This window comes from Alligator mississippiensis, chromosome 12 (genome assembly GCF_030867095.1).
Source record: "Alligator mississippiensis isolate rAllMis1 chromosome 12, rAllMis1, whole genome shotgun sequence".
Lineage (NCBI taxonomy): Eukaryota > Metazoa > Chordata > Crocodylia > Alligatoridae > Alligator > Alligator mississippiensis.
Genome location: NC_081835.1, coordinates 947,930 through 964,562, shown reverse-complemented (window position 1 = coordinate 964,562; position 16,633 = coordinate 947,930). Strand labels below are relative to the sequence as shown.

The 16,633-nt window shown below is 54.9% G+C and overlaps 1 long non-coding RNA gene across 1 annotated transcript in view; it reads right to left on the bottom strand.

The window, feature by feature from the left end:
- LOC109286202 (uncharacterized) overlaps positions 1-16,633 on the bottom strand; it is a 226,871-nt gene that overhangs the window by 171,877 nt on the left and 38,361 nt on the right. The window lies entirely within an intron of this gene.

The following is a 16,633-nucleotide window of genomic DNA, read 5'->3' as shown; positions in this document are numbered from 1 at the left end:
TCCCCGCTGGGGTCCCCCTCCGCTCCGCCAGCGCCACGGAGGCGTGCGGCCGGCCGCTCGGGGGAGTCCTGCCTCTGCCCCGCGAGGGACCACGCTTGGGCTCTCCAGGCCTCGGCCCTCTCAACAGTCCACAACCGCCGTGGAAGCTGCCCCGCGCAGCCACGCCGGGCAGAGCTCCAGGACCCGGGCGTGGGGCATCGACCTTGGTGCCGTTACCGTTCTTTCAGACATAGGAAAGTGCCCCTGCAAAGCTGCCAGGGCAGCCTGTCCTCCCCATCTGCCCCGCACCCCCAAACGACGGCACCGCGCTCGGAAATGCAAGGATCCCCCACCGCGTCCTGTCATGTCTCCGGGCAGGGTTTTGCTGGGCAGTGTCCACTGCCTCCTTGTTTCACTGGACTTTACACCAGGGCCAAATGTCACCCTTTATCCTGGGTGGTCCCTGCAGTGAAAAGGCAAGAATTTGGCTGGGGGAGAGATGCACAATGCTCGGAGGAATTTTAAAGGGAAAAAATCTATATTACTGAGTGGAAAACTTGTCTTGACTAAGAGCTGGGGCTCACGTCCAGATTTCGGAAACTCTTAGCACGACTCTTAGAAAGCTGGGCCCTTATTTTGGAAAGCAAAGCACAGAGTAAAGGCAAACAAGAGATCCAGTGTTTGGGGCTGGCAAGACAGAGGAGAGCTTTATAATGAGAAGGAGAAAAGGGCTGTTTCATTGACTACGAGGCAAAGAGCAGGGAAGAAAGAAAAGCAGAGGTTTCCAAGGGATTCATATGTACTGCCTGCCACTTCGCCTGGTCCTGATGCTGCCAGAGTTATAGATCATGGAGCATTTCAAACAAAAACCAAGAGACAGGGTCCTAGATAGGATTATGCCAAGGCTAATCTGTTCTCCACAGCCCAATTCACAATTCCTTCATTAGCCTCCTGCAGTATCAGCAGAAAGGCAAGAACTGGTAATAAAAACAGCCTCAGAAATTAAACAAAAAGTGGACTATAATGGGCCCAGATCCTTGGCCGGTGGAGAACAGCGCATCTACATTGAAAGCAACAGTGCCACAGCAAGCTGACATCAGCTGAAGAGCTGAACTAAAACGCACATACATAGACATGCACATTTTCTCCAAATTAATTACTAATTCCAATTAAGCAGGACAGCCAGTTCTAGAAGGCATGCCAAGAACTGCTAACTGTAAGCCAAAGCCAGACAAATTCAAATAAGGTGCACTTTTTTAACAGTGAGGGCAGTTGGCTGCTGAAACAGGCTCCCCCAGGGAAGCCGTGGACCCTTCATCTCCTGCTGTCTTGAGATGAAGAGCAGGTGGCCTCTCAAGACTCTTTCCTAGAGGGATGTGCAATAAGGGGGGATGAGCCTCTCCAGTCCTCCTCCTGAGTACAATAGGAGGAAGGCTTTGGCTGTAATCTCGTTAATCAAAAGGAACCTCTGGGCTTATGGTATGCATCTGGCAGCACCAGCATCTCTGTGGGAGCAGGACTGTGCAAGGGGATACTGTGCACAAACTGGAATTAACAGCGATGACAGCAGGGATTACTGGGAGGCAAGGTGCCATCAGCCTATGGTATAATGTGCCCTCATTGTGCTTTGCAAGGGGGGTGCGTGGGGGGGCTGGCTGCGGTCTGTCCCCACCTGCGTCCAGAAGAGCATGCTGCTGTGAGCCCCTTGTGAGCCGTGTTATGGACTGGGAGCCCACAGGTGGTGGGGAGCACTTGCCCCTGGGCCTGAGCTTCCAGGAGGGCTATGCACCTTTTGGGCTTCTCCTCATTCCTTTTACTGCTGTTTTGCAAACCCCAGTGTGAGACGTCCCCCAGTGCACACTAGCCCAACCCAGAGCAGGGGCACAGAGCCTGCCAGTGCTGCTGCATTCACCGCCCAGCCGGGGGTATCAGACCCTGCACTGGGGTGGGCAGCAGAGCGAGTGGGCTGATGATCCCTGGATACTGCCGCTTGTTCCACAGCGCGGGAGCTGGGGCAGGTCCAGCAGCCAGATTCAGATTTGGAGCTGTGATGCCTCAGTGTCCTGGAATACTGTAAGAGAGGCGTAAAGACAGACAGAAAGGGCAGGATTTCCTTGCATTGTCTATAATGCACATATTTGTCCAGAGGGAGAAACAAGAGTTGAACTGGGACGATTTGCATGGCTGAGGCTGAAGAAAAGCCTGTTTGTATCTAATAACATTGGCGAGATTGTGGACGAAGAGTTCATTCTTACATAAAGATTCACACACCCACACGCACGCCCTCCATCTCCGTATAGCAGCATTCGGGCTGGCCAAAGATGGCTGGAGAACAATTCCACCTTCTGTAAGGATCAGCACGTGTGCTCACCCTGCCCTGTGGCTGGGATGGTGGTAGTGTGGGGTAAGCCCAGTGACTGTCGGTGGTTTGAATGGCCACGGGAATCCCTGCAGCGCGCTTCCTCCTACCACGTCATCTTTCTCTTCCTTTCTCTCAGGGCCCGTGACAATCTGCGGGGTCCGTCTGGGCACAGCTTGTGGATTCAGTTGGCTGCTGGGTGTCCTGTGTTTGCTTGCAATGGTCCGCAAACTCCACACTAATGTGGGCTTGGGCACCTTCTCAATGGTCTTTTTACCTCCATGTTGGACTGAAATCCCACAGGGTGTGCACCCAAGGCTAGTGGAGGGGTCATCACCCTGTGGCTCTGCCAGGACAAGGGCAGGACGAAGAGAAGGGGACCAATTTTTCCTATTAAGGGTGGTTCTTCAAACAAAGCCAGAGAAAGTTTTCTCCGATTTCTCCATCTTCTTGCCTGGCATGGGACCTCCCCAGAGCCTGAGCTAAGAAATCTTGTCTGTATTCTGTCTAGATCGGTACGTCGCTTGTCGCTAGCCGGGGCCAAGGCAGATGCAGTCAAATACTTTTACAGACCCTGTGAGTGAATCGACTCCCACCATCCCCGAGGAGAGAACCATCACCTGGGCTCTGCTCAGACGCATGCCACAGCCGTGCCCAAGAGACGCACGCGCAAGTGCACATATGTGCATTGTAACCTAGCTGGTCCTTTCAGGCAGCCCGGCAAGCCCCCCACGGGAAGCCTCCAACGCAGACAGCAGCTGGGATGCCCAGCTGGGTGCTGGCTGCCACAGAGGGGGGCTTCGCACCTCCCAGGGCAAGGCCTGCATCCGCTCCTTAAAAGCCGCTTTCCCCTCTGTCTCTGAGTCAGGTGATACCAGAGACATTGATAAAACCCAGGCATTTTATTTTGCTTTTTCCTCATAAAACCACTTTGCCCAGACACGGGCTTTGTATCTGGGATCCAGGCAGGTGTCTCCGCTGTCAGCAGGCCCTCCCAGACACCCTGCTGTACCCTGAACACTGAGAACAGGCACTCTCAGGCCCAGACTGAGCCCTGGACTCGTCTTTTAAGGGACAGCACAAGTCACAGGAGTGCATCCAGCTGGAGCAGTGCCTGACAGCAGAGCACGAAGGGACACGTCCAGCCTGCGGAGCACAAGGCATGCGATGCACCCGTGGAGTCACTGGTGGGGAAGTGACCAGAGAGATCACTGCGCAGTGAACACACCAGCTGACAGTGCCGTGAGAGCGCAGCGACTGCCGAAGAAAAGCTGGTCAAGCTGATTAAAGGCCTCACCAGGCTGGTGCCTCACTTCTGCTCCTTGCCAAGCCAGCTACAGGCGGGGAACAGAAGAGTTACCACTGCGCGAGTCTCTAGGAACGTGATCACTAATGGGTCCCAAAGCACTTAGTGCCGTGACCCCTCCGTATCTAGGCGCTGATGCTCAGCCCCCTCCTCTGCACCAGGGCTGGGAGTGTGGCTGGGTCCTGTTGCATGGGAATATGAAGCAGGACACATTGGCCAAGGGATAAAACCATTAACCCAGCAAAACAGAAGTTGCCAGAGGACTTGGTTGCCTCTCCACGCCCTCCTGCAATCTTCCTGTTGTCGAGACCTGTGAGCTGACCTCAGCCATCTGCAGAGGAAAGGGCCAAGCATGGGGACAAAGCAAAGCTGTCTCTACCGCCTTCTACTGATGTCCCCACGAACACAGCAGAGGGGGAGCCTCCCCACACCCAAGAATGCCTCCTTCAGCAGAAGCGGTGTGATAAGAGGATGATCAACCCCCTGCGTGACCTCCCCGTGTGCTAGGTGCTGCACACTAAGTGCCATGACACCTGTCCCTGCCCCCGAGTCCTGTGGCTGCAGAGATGCCATTCTGTGGCTGCGTGGTTTGAGCTGCATCCGGCTCGGTGGCTCAGGCGGGAGGTGTTCTGCCCTGCCTGCCCCAGCCTCAGCGCTGCTCCTGTCCCACAGGGCTGTGCCCCTTCCCTGCCACAGCGCAGCCCAGGGGTGCAGTGCCCAGGAGCCAGGCGGGAGCAGGAGGACGATCTGCCAGCAGGTGCAGGCTCCCCTCCTCCTGCAGCAATGGGCTGCTGCAGCCAAGGAAGGCATCCGCTAGATGGCAAAGTCACACAGCGCAGCGAGCGGCAGCACAGACACACACCAAACCCCTCAGGAGCAGCATACGTGTCCCCTCCCTCCCTCCAGCCAGTGCCTGCAGCCCCCTCCTCAGAGCAGCACCGCCGGCACTCAGGAGGGTGTCTGCCTGGGGCTGGAGTGGCTCTGCACTGCAGCAATGGGCTCACCACCCTCCCTCCTTGCCTTTCCAGCCCCGACGTGATGTGATGCCTGCGTACGGGATGTTCCCGCTGGTCCAGGAGCATCTGCTGGGACATGGGTTTTGCCTGTGACTGAGCAGCTCTGCTCCTAGATCTTCAGTTGCTGCAGGGAGCCAAGAGGGATGCTGATATCCCTTCCAGGGTGCTACAGCAGGAGGGTGCAAGTCTGCCCGGGTCACCTCTGAGCCCAGGTTTAAGGTCCTGTTCCTGGGATATTTCCACACCCTTGGCTTGTGTCCTTTGAGTTGGTGTGTCAGACTTGACAGCTCTGTGCTTCCTAAACTGTCCCCGACTACTGACTGGCTAGGCTGGAGGTGCCGTGTCCTGCCATTAATTGCTTCAGCTAATTTGCAGGAAGTCGGCTGTTGAGACCAGAATAAAAGCAGTACTGATCTCACAGGGCCAGGCGTTTGTTAGCGTTGAGAGTAACTCTTGCTGGGGGGAGAGGGTCTTTCCACTTGGGCTGAGCCAGGGGCTGTTCTAGAGAGTGAGAACAGGAGGTTATTTCTTCCCAGCTTCATCTGGGCAACCTGTAAAAGTAGTCTTCATTCATCAGTTGTTTCTCTACATTAGAGCCCCCTGGTTGGTTACTCCATCATTATCTTCATAGTGCAGCAAGCAAAAAAAGCTTTACAAAGAACAAAATCCAAATGAACGAGGCAGAAAGGAGTCCATGCCTGGGAAAGATCCAAGCCCAGAGGCACAAGAAGACACAAAAAGCAACTGGGGCAGAGATGAACTAATTAAATCCATACCAATTGCCTTCTCTGACAGTGTTATAAGGTGAAAGCAAGTCACACGGTGCAAAAACACGTCTCTTGAGCAATAAACGTGCCTTATGTGATGCAGACAATTGCACGAAGCACTCAGAAACGAGAATCTGCTGTGTTTAATGTTGATGCATCTGCTGCTCATGAGAGTGACGCCTCACGCTGGTGAGAATCCAGCTGGGGCTTTGCCAAGGCAAGTCAGTCCTGACCTGTCGCCCCCAGACTGCAGCCTCTCCTCTGCACAGCACCACGCAGCCAAAGGCCTGGGGCTCCAAAGGGACCGAGGCCAGGATGTAACCACTAGACTGTTTGGCCCTTTCAGGCTGAATCCAACTGTGAGCCCAGGCCTCTGGAAATGAAAAGCTCTGGTCAGGAGGTCACTGAGGCTCTTAGGAGCTTTTTGTCCCTTACCCAGATTCACTGAGAAGCCTCCGGCCACCACCGCACTGCAAGGCAAGTCCATAAAGCACGCGTGCCAGCAGCACTGTCCCCCTGCGTTAGTCCAGTCCCAGAGCACCGTGTGGTCTTTGTGTTGCAAGGACCAGCCATGGTCGAGCATGGCCATGCCGAGTGCGGCCTCCTGGTATTTCAGGTGCATGTGGGATTTGTGTGAAAGGCCAAATGGAAAGAAAAACAAACCCCAAAGGTCAGGGAACCATTCATCTGTGTCCACCAGTGTTTGGTTTATGAATAAAATAATACAAAGCGCTATTTCAAGCATTTGCAATCTTCTACTTGAATAGCTAATAATGTGGCCGCCTGGCTGATACCCACAGAGAACTGCCGGTGAGCAGCAGTAATGTGATAATAGTGCCGTAATGAGATCTTGTGACTGGCCTTAAAGGCCACGCTTCACTTCTTTTTGCTACAGCTGTCAGAAAACCTTCGGGTCACTAAGCCTTTTCCCTGGACAACCCAGAAGGCAGTTTGTAGAGAAGTCTTATGGCCATGAACCAAGTTTTAGCCCCAGTGAAATGTCACAGATTTTTGAAGGTCGGAAGATCAGTGATGAAATGTTACACCAATAATTTGATATTCTGTGAAGCACTTTGCAACGTGATAGTGAAATCTACTGTGTTACGATCAGGGAAGAGAGGTAATATTACCTTTGTGCTTTGCTTGAAAAAAATAATCAGAGGCAGCAAGTTCAGAGGTATGCACATGAGTGCCAAACCAAGGGGCTGGCTTAGAACAGCCTCGGCCGTGAGGCACTGACGCCAAGGTGAGATCACATACTGTACATGGCATCAAAGAGCCAGGCTGTGCTCGCATAAGACATTCACTCAGCCCTGAAGTCTCTTTCAAGATTCCCCATAACTAAGAAATACGTGCAGTTTCCAGCGATCCCAGGGAGGCTCGATCAGAGCCGGAAACGTCAGAGGAAAGAACGCCGAAGCAAACCGATCATTAGGAAAGCGCTTGCCGACAGGCCTGGACGGCACATGCAAGTACTGAAGGACAGCAGGAATTAAGGGGTGAGCTACCAACATGCACAGGTTACGGCTCATTAGAAGGAGACCTGCTCCCAAGGACTGGAGGGTGGCAAAGGTGGCACTCGGGCTTACTAAAGGTTGTGCGGGAGAGCCCGGGGACTGCAAAATAAACTTCACACTCGTACCTGACAAGGGGGACGGACTGGTGGCGATAAATACAATGATGGAATACAACGGAAGATCACACTGCAACAGAGCGTAACCAGCACGGTTTCTGCAGAGAACAAGCATGGTTCGCTAACCACTTGAAACACTCTGAAGGCGTCTGTATTGCCTCCGATCCAGGCAAGCCAGCTGGCATGATTTATTTAGACTCCCCAAAGGCCGGGGACTGAAAGAGCCAAGGAGCCATGGGACAAGAGGTATGCTGGATCGAAGACTGGCAAGGAGACGGAAAGCAAAAAGTAGAATTAAACGGTCAATTTTCATCATGGCAAAGGTCTTACAGCAGTCTCCCACCCCCTTGATCCCCTTCCCCTTCCTCTCCTCTGCCCTGGCCTGCTCAGCACTGCCGCCTGGCCCCAGAGCAATGCAGAGGGAACGGGAGGCAATGGGGCCTGCTTGTGAGCAAACAATCAAAGACTTGGCCGCCCTGGCGAGCGGGGGCTTTGGCTGAATGCTGAGCCATGGCTTGCCCTGCCAGGCACTGTTTGCTCCTCTCACTGTACATAAAGACAGCCTCTTTCCAAGATAATCGGACTGCAATGGCGGCAGATTTCATAGCAGACAAACTCTGGAGTGCCTGCGTGTGCCCAGATACCAGCTTTCTGGGTGACGGCCAGCCCCGATCGCGATACCTGCCAAACTGCCATTGCTCCATCATGTGCTTAGCACAGAGACACTGTCCAAGAGACCACTCTCTTCAGTGCTCTCCCAGATCCCCAGCCACTACAAAGCAGCCCCTATGCACCAAGTGTACCTCTGTCTCACCATTGCTGTATACACCGATACAGTCAACTGATCTCAATGGGCCCCAGTGTCCACTTAGGTCATTACTGGCCTATCCCTATCTGACCAGTCGTCCCCTCTACCTGATCTGCAGAGAAAGGATATTTCTGAGGCTGGAACCAGTTGTGCCGTAGGCCTTTGGGCACTATGCTGGGTATGCCCCTGTCTGTGGTGCAGAGAGTGTGACAGCAGCCATGCAAGCATACGCAGCGGCTCGCTAAGCTAAACTTCAGTCTTGCACACAGCAGATACCTGTGATACTTGGAAGGAAGTGGATCGGTGACCTGACAGACTTCTGTACCTCTGCACCGCAGATGGAAAAACTGCGCCTCGTCCAGTGGACGATTTCATCCGCTCTGGCCCAGGTCCCAAACCCTATGAATGAGCATGAAGAGATAAACTGTTCCAAAATGACCTGTCTCTCTGATCTGCCCACTGCTACTTTAAGCAATACAATGGTTTAATGAATCAAAGGATTCATTCACTGACCAGTGGCATCCATAGTCTCTATGACAACTTACGGGAATCATGTACCATCTTTCAGTCTCGCTTACATGAAAGTAAACGGGGTAAACTCCAGCCATTTTCATGGACCTTCACTGCTAGGGTCCGCGTGCATCTGCGATCTGAGCCAGGCTGTGACTGCTGCGATGCCTGGTGGAATTGTGTACACCTTAGTATTTCTTAGTCACCAGGATCTGATCAAAACAATCCCTTTTGTAACTCATTAGCTCAGATTTTGGCTGGCAACATAATACTGCGACTATAATGCTGTAACATAGGGGCTTTTATGTGGATCTAAATCTATGTGGAGATACAATTATCACGGAGCAATTAAATGTGCATTATTGCTACTTAGATTCTGGCCCTGCCGACAGCTGGCTTGTCGACCAGCTTTAATCAAAGCACAAATACGAGTCAAGATTACCGACAGTATTAATTTTGCTGAGAGCCAGCACTGTGTTATCCAGGTGTGGGACAAGCAGCACATGATTAAAACTGCGTATAGGAAGGCTGGCATGGCCTTTGGCAGAAGTACTGCAGACACCAGTGTGGAGGAGCCTGGTGTGCAGCGTTGCTCACCATGGAAAGGAAGGAAAGCTGCTGCTGGCTCCTGCCAGCCCGTGAATGGAGCGGCCCTGGCCTCAACTTCAGAGCTCGTTTGAACCCCCAGCCCTGGCTGCTGCTGGAGTCCTCATCTTTTTTCAAGCACTTGCATTTCTACGTCCTGAGAAACACGCACCCTCTGTTCCTGCTTTGCGTGGCTCACCCCTCTGCAAGCGCCAGTGCCAGGGCATCCTTCAGCCTCGTTCACACAAGACAAAAGACCCTCCCGCAAAGGCTCCCCGGACTTGATCCCCACCACTGACAAGACAACGGCTCCAGGGGAAAGCCAGCCCCTGTGGCACGGTTGCAATCCCTGACCTTGGGAGCGTGGGCATGGTGAGACCAGGCCACGTGGGAAAAAGAAGCACGTAGCAAACTCATGCCCTTGTCTCTCTCGCGAGCCAGAAGGGACTAGCAGCTCTGCTGATCTGCAGCGTGAGGCTGGGGAACTGCTCACGGGAGCAGCACAGAGCAGGGGAACCCTTCCAGGAGACGCCTGCCTGCCCAAGAGGTTTGCTTGCATGGCAGGCTGGGCTCCCGGAGGAGCACAGGCCTCGCAGACAGCTTCACCCGCACAACAGCACTGCAGTCCCCCTGTGCAGCATGGGCTGCGGAGGGTGGTGACATGGCAGGACACCGCGTATCTGCTGCTTGGGAGCGAGCTGCTGAAGGGGCCATGCAAGGAGATCCTGCAGCTCCTCTGCACTTCGAAATTCAGCGGAGCACAGGGACAGGCCACGCATGTGGGACCACCAGGACCCTTCAGTGGAAGGGCACGCAGGCCGTTCGCTTGTGTGTGCCAGGCTACAAGACCAGCACAGAGCCATTACCAGAGAGGCCAAACACTCCGCAGCCCAGCAACACAAGGCGCGAGCCACACACCTTCCTCCACCCAAAGCAGTTTCCCCATGTCCTCGAGTCAGCCTGTTAAAGCCAACAGGCCTCATTCATTCCCCGTGCAACCCCGGTAGAGTGACTCCTGATTGGCGCCAGCAGGAGAGAGAACCAGACCGAATCCCGATTTACCGAGGTGCCCCTCGGAGCCTCGTTTCCTGAGCTCCCTCGCCCCCGCCCCGGCTTCCCCCTGGAGCCAGGCTGTCAGTGCTGAGCCGGGGCGCCAGCTCCTGTCGGTGCACGGCTGTCGGGGAGGTCAGAAGCACCAGTGTGCCGAGAAGAGCAGAGACGGCGCCACGGGCACCGAGCTCTAACCAAGCAACGCGCACCCGCTGGGGGATTTTAATCCTGTATTTGCCTTGAGCAGAGGCAGAGCCGGGCGCACGTGGCAGAGACACCCCGAGAAAAACGCACTCCCAGAAGTGGTGGCCATGTTTCTGTCTTTACTGCAGTCCTGTCCCCCGAGTCGCGATCTTATTTGAAAAGCAGTGCCTTGTCAGTTCCTGCCTGTATGGCCCAGCAAGAGCCAGCGGAAACTCCTATCCCGGAGGTAATTCAATTATTAACTCAGCCCCTGAAGGGTATGACACTAAAGGGCACCCCTCCCCCTGGGCTGCGCAGTGCCTAGTGATTCGAGTAGAAATCCTCGTATAACCAGCCCCAGCCACTTGTGGACATGCCCACTACCCCAGAGTTTTAATCCCAAAGGATTAAAGTGGTCCCAGGCCTCGGGCAGTTATTTTACTGGGCCCCTGACTTTGCTAAGCAAGACCCAGGGCCCCAGAGGGGAAAAGCAGTGCAGTTCTTCCACTCGAGTGCAACGATGCCGCTCGCACTGGCTGAGCTCTGTCCTCTGCCGTTTGTATCTCCCGGGGACAGCGCAGCGTGTTCTGGCGAGCGGGGTCAGCCATCGCACACAGCTACCCCCCTTCATAAACCGGGGGGGGGATGTTTACCCAGCCTGGGAGGGCAAAACCCACCAGGGCAGGAAATCCCAGCGGCATGAAAGTCGCAGGCAAAATCCTCACGGACTTCAGTAAGGTCTGCGAACTAAAACGGTGCCCCATATTACTCCTCCTCTGCCCACAGTGCTCACAGCGTGCCGAGATGAGAGATTTAATAAAGATGCAGCCACAGCGGCCCGGAAGGAGGAAGCCCTGAAACGACTGAGCTCGGACGCGTGTGGATGGTTCGTGCGTGTCCCAGCCTGGATCAGCAGGACGTGTCTACGTTGCCACATGTTTGTGGGAGGGCAGCTTGTGCCATACAGAGCATGGAAACGCCAGGGGCTCGTGGGAGGATTCATGTCACATGCCGGATAGTTTTGAATGACTGTTCACTGAGATTGAAACAGCCTCTGTGAAACGAACTCAGCCAGCTACGAAACCAGGGCAGGGAGCAGCCCCTCGAACGCCCACGCGCTGGAACAGACTCCTGCCCTCCCCGACAGCCCTGTCACAGTCATGATTTCTGATGAGCAGTGTTTCATTATTTATTTTACATTACCTCATCAGTGGCTTGGTGGAATCTGTACTCATCAGACAGATTTATTCCCTTGCAAGGTACTCAATTAACCCAGCCAGCAGCTGCCCAGAGGTGGGAATCGCCTGCTTATCCCGCTGCCCCGGGACCCGGGCTGTCTGTGGCTCTGCTCTGCTCTAGGCTCCCCTGGTGCGACTTTCCCTTCCTTCCTCTGTGCTGCACTTCTCCATCTCTAAAACATGGGATTGACTTCAGGCAGCGCGTGCTAACTCGTGGAACTGGCTGCCACCGGAGGTTGTGGAGGCAGGGGGGTCACAAACAGATCAGATGAACAGAGCACAGGCCGATTAATAGCTAGGCAGAACAGTTAGGTTCGTGGTATCAGGATATCAGATACCCTGATATCACTGAAGCCGTGATGGCGGAGGCCAAAGTTGGTCTGACAAGGGGTGGATCTCTCTGACCATGCCCTGTTCGTATCCGTTCGCTCTAAAGTACCTACCAGAATTACTGCCGCTGCTAGAGACCCGACAGTAACTAGAGAGACCACGGGTCTGACTCAGTACAGTGCCGCGTGTGGTCTTGTAATGACATCTCCTTTCTCTTCCCGTTCTTTTTCTTCCTACTCTATGACAATACTTAGGTCTTTGGGGCTGGGAGTGTCTGCACAGCTCCTGCCCCGATCCCGCCATGGCCTCTAGCCCTGCCACAATGGAAATACTCAGCAACCATTCCCACTGCTGCTCCAAAGCAGGGCAGCTTCTCCATGGGAGCCTTGTTTCCCTCTATCCGAGCTGCCCGGGAGCCGCTATTGTAGTACCGGACCTGGAGAGCTCTGGGTCACGACATCCCTCTGCAGAGCTGCGCCAATACAAGAAGCAACATAAGGAACATGTCATCCTAGGTGACGGCTTCAAATTCGGGATAGAAGAAGTGAGAAAAGCAGCCGAGAGCGGTGACAGTGCCCTGGGGTGGGCTGTCTTTGTACCACGTTGTCTCGGGGCAGGCAGCGCAGGAGCCCCCCGGCTCGGTCAGGGATACTGGGGAGTTTGCAAGCCCTGCCAGGCATTGTCTCAAGGAGCGGCTCCAGATAAGCAGCGCCTAGCAACCAGCGGCACCGACACAGTAACCTTCAGGGAGCCTGGAGAAATACAAAGGCTTTTTGTTAATCCCGGAGACTTAAGAGCGCAGGTTGAAATCGTTGACTCGCGGAGAAGCCAGAGTGAATCGTGGCTCGAGCCACGAACTAGCCGAACAGGTCTGGGGCAAGACCCCGCCGCGCTCTGGCTCCACAGAGGTTTTTCTGTCCCTCTCACTCCCCAAAAGGATCGCTCGCCTTCGCACGGGGGTGGCCAGCACATCCCTGCCCCTGAGAACGGCGCACGTGGCCTCACGCCGGAGACGAGCTCTCGGGCGGCATCCGGGCACGTGGTCTTGTGAGGCTGTCTGAGGGCCCGGAGGCACAGTCAAACTGTGAAAGTATTTAGTATGTTAATGCCACTGTTTTCCTACCGATTACCCAAAGCAGGTGCTCAGTGATAATGGTTTCTTCATGGTCCCACATCTCTCCACCTTGGCAACTATCCCCTGGGGATTCGATGAAACGTTTAAAACCATGCTGTGCTCCCCTTGATAAACTCCCAGCAAACTGGCTTATCCAGAGCTCAGCAAACCCAGTGGCCTGTGCAACGATAACCTCGAGAGCTGGGCAGGCAACAGCACCCATCCCTCCTTGGGCAGACACCAGGCCACGGCACTAAGAACGAGAAGAAAGGGAAAGCACAAGCTTGCAGAGACAAAAGCAGAAAGGCCAAGGCACAGACCGGGCAGGAGAGGGCAGGAGGAGGAGCCGTCCTACAAGCATGTTAGCAGACAGACAAAGTCCAAGGACTCAGCGAGGAGGCACCATTCATAACACAGAATGGCCAGAAGGACAAAGTGTTTAATGCCTTTTTTGCTTGAGGCTTCCCTAAAAAGGGAAAGTGTGACCAGAGACTAATAATGCAATCAGCACGGGCGACACGGACTGAAGCTGCGAGGGGTGAGGAGGAGATTGGCGACTGCTTAGAAAACACAGACGTTTCCAAATCAGCTGGGTCTGACATCCTTCTCCCCACGGCACTGAGGAAGCTGGTCAAAGCCACCTCAGAGCTGATAGCCGTGATCTCCGAGACGCACGGAGAATGGGAGAGGCGCCGGGTGACCGGGCAAGGGGCACAAACAGTGGAAAAGGGAAGACGGGCTAAGTGCAATTCCCAAAACGATACTGGAGCAATAATCAAACACTCTTTGCAAGCAGCTAGAAAGTGATCAGGGGCTAAGTAACAGCCAACATGGATGTGCCAAGAGCACGTCCTGCCAAGCCAAGCTGAGGCTCGCTCTATGACAGGGTAACAGACCTTGTGACAAGGAGGAACCGTGACATATCTGAACTTTAGTAAAGCTTTTGACACTGTCTCACACGATATCCTCTTAAGCAAACCAGGAAAATGTGCTCAAGAGGACACTTCCATTAGGTGGGACTGCAGCTGGTTGCCAAACTGGCCTCTAGAAGGTATCCATGGATCACTCCTGAACTGCAAGGACCTGTCGAGTGGGGTCTGCAGGGTCTCTCCTGTGCCCAGCCAGTCCACATTTTCATTACCGAGTTGGATCCTAGACTGGAGAGCATGCTCATTAAATGTACTGAGCAGGGAGGGGCTGCAGGCACACCGGAGGAGAGGATGAGAGTAGAAAATGTTCCTGACAAACTGGAGAAATGGACAAACGCAAAGTGCTGCCCATGCATAGGAATAGTCAGCTGCACAAATACAAAATGGGGAGCAACTGGCTAGAAGGAAGCTTTCCGGAAAAGGATCCGGGGGTTATAGCGGATCACAGCCTGAAAATGAGTTAATAATGCCAGGTTGCTGCAAAAAAAGAAAAACCCAACAATGCATCAGGACATGTAAGCAGGAGTAGAGTGTGCAAGACTGGGAAATAATCCTTCCGCTCTCCCCAGCGCTGGTGAAGTTTTGGGTCTCAAAAAAATGTGGACCAATTGGAAAGAGTCTGGAAGAGAACAGCCAAAATGATCAAAGAAGAAGTGTTAGGTCAGATGTTAGGAACAGCGCTGTAACTGGGAGGTAGCTTAGGACTGGGATCAACTGGTTCAGGCGCAGCTGGCCTGTCTTGGGGCACAGCAATGGACTGACCTCCAAGGTCTCTTCTGGCCCCGTGTCTAGCTAGTCTACGACAGAAATCCAGTCCTGATGACTTAGTAGCTTGACAGGGTAATAGGAAATACAGGAAGGACCGGCAAGGCACCGAGAGAGACCTGAAAGCTTACGGACACGGGAATGGATTCAGCTGTGCTGTCGGGCAGTTTACATTTTAAGCAGATGGTCTGAGCTTGCAGTAAGCGGACCTGTATAACGGAAGCTTAAATCAGAGAGTCTTTGTTAACAGTGGATGCTGGAGCCGTATACTGCAAACAATTTAACAGTGAGGGAAGGGGCCTGAGGGCCAGTGCAATTCCCCGGGAGCCAAGACCCTTGGCTTCGGCCACTGACTTGCTGTGGGACTCTGGGAAGGCGACTGGCAGTGGACAACTTGCTGTGCCATTGCACACTGCTAGTGTAGATGTGGAGGTCCGCCGATGTGCCAGGGGTCCCAGGACCCCACTGTGGGACTTCAATGGATGGCCTTCTTTAACACGGCCGTTTCCTAGAGAAAGAGCCCTTCAGATGCAGCCCTGTTGTACGGTAAGAGTGCACGTGTGTGTGAGTGCACACGTACATGTACATACAGGCACCACCACTAGGCAATGGCATACACGTAGCTCTTCAACACCTGAGTGAGGGTGCAGTGCAGGGCCAGGCCAGGGGCTCTTCCACAGCATGGGATGGCTCAGAGGGAGAGGAAGCACATCCCCTGCTCCCACACAAAAGGACGGTCACCACAGGTCTCTCTCTTTTGCATTGCAGAAAGAATATTCCCTCCAGCCTCTGCTCCATGGTGGGAATGGGAAGCATGTCACCAACAGCTCGGGTGAGTGACGTGGGCCAGCCAGGCTGGGCCAGCGAGGCTTGCACAGCTCAACCAAGCAGCGTGACGTCTCGCTGGGCTACCTGCATGAGTCTGCCCCTTGCTGCAAAGCGCTGGGGGGGTGGGTCAGAACCAGGTTTCTAGCCAGCTGCTAACCTGGGCCCACACTGGTGGGGAGGAGAACGTGCAGCGGGCAGCCTGGGGGCATTTCAGACCAGCCTGAAACCACGGGCAACAGTGGGGCTAACGCACTGGGGCTTGGTACAGCAGCATGAGGGGAGGGAAAGGGAGCAGGGAGGCCTCTGTCCTGCTTGGGGACTGGCCCCGGGAGACAGCACAAGCGATCTGAGGACCTGGTGCCATGGGCCCCCACCCTGCCCCAGCCAATGCAGGTGAGCAGGGGAGGAGGACAGCACGCGCCTCCACCTGGAATAGGCTGGCCGAGCTCCCCACCGCCCCTGGAGGAGGAGGGACCTGGGGACTCCTCCGCAGCGTGGCCCTCTGTCCCGGCCCCTACAGAGCAGGCTGCAACACTTCAGCCCTGCGGTTATTACGCCACAATTGCAGCAAGCTGGAGATCCACGTGCAAGCTGCATTCAGCTCCCACACTGCCAAGACAGCCCGTGACACAGCCACCCCAGCAGGGAAGCCCTCCATGGCTCCCCCACCTTTTTTTCCAGGTGGCAAATGATGCAGCAAGGCTTGGAGACTGTCTGGCCTCAGAAGCATAAGGCTGAGGGATGAGGTCAGGGCAAGCGCTACACCCAGAGGGGAAGAGCGGGAGACGGGGCGAAGCCTGGGCAGTAGCTGCAGGGCAAGGGCATGGTGGGGGCAAGAGGAACCGGGCAGCAGCACAGGGCAGGGCTGTGGCCTCCACCAAATCCAGCAACACCAGCAGACCACAGTCCTTGAGTCAGCCTCCGAGACGCCCTCGCTTTCTCACCCGAGGCAGGCTTGCTGTCTGTGCTCGTGTGACACCGATGCTCCTGTCCCCCCCCCTCTTTTCCTGTACCCGCACGTCCCTATCGACTCATCCCACCCCCTGCTGCTACCCCAGCCCCTCTCCCCATGGATGAGCCCAGAGCCTTTCTAGCCGTGAAGTACGCTGGCAAGGGTGGCAGTGCCCCTCGCAGCTGAGCTCCTGCTGTCTCACAGCTCAGGGAGCAATCCTTTAGCGAGCTGGGGGTCAAAGGTCCCAGGATGCCACCCCCAGGGCTAGCTCCAGCGCCAGT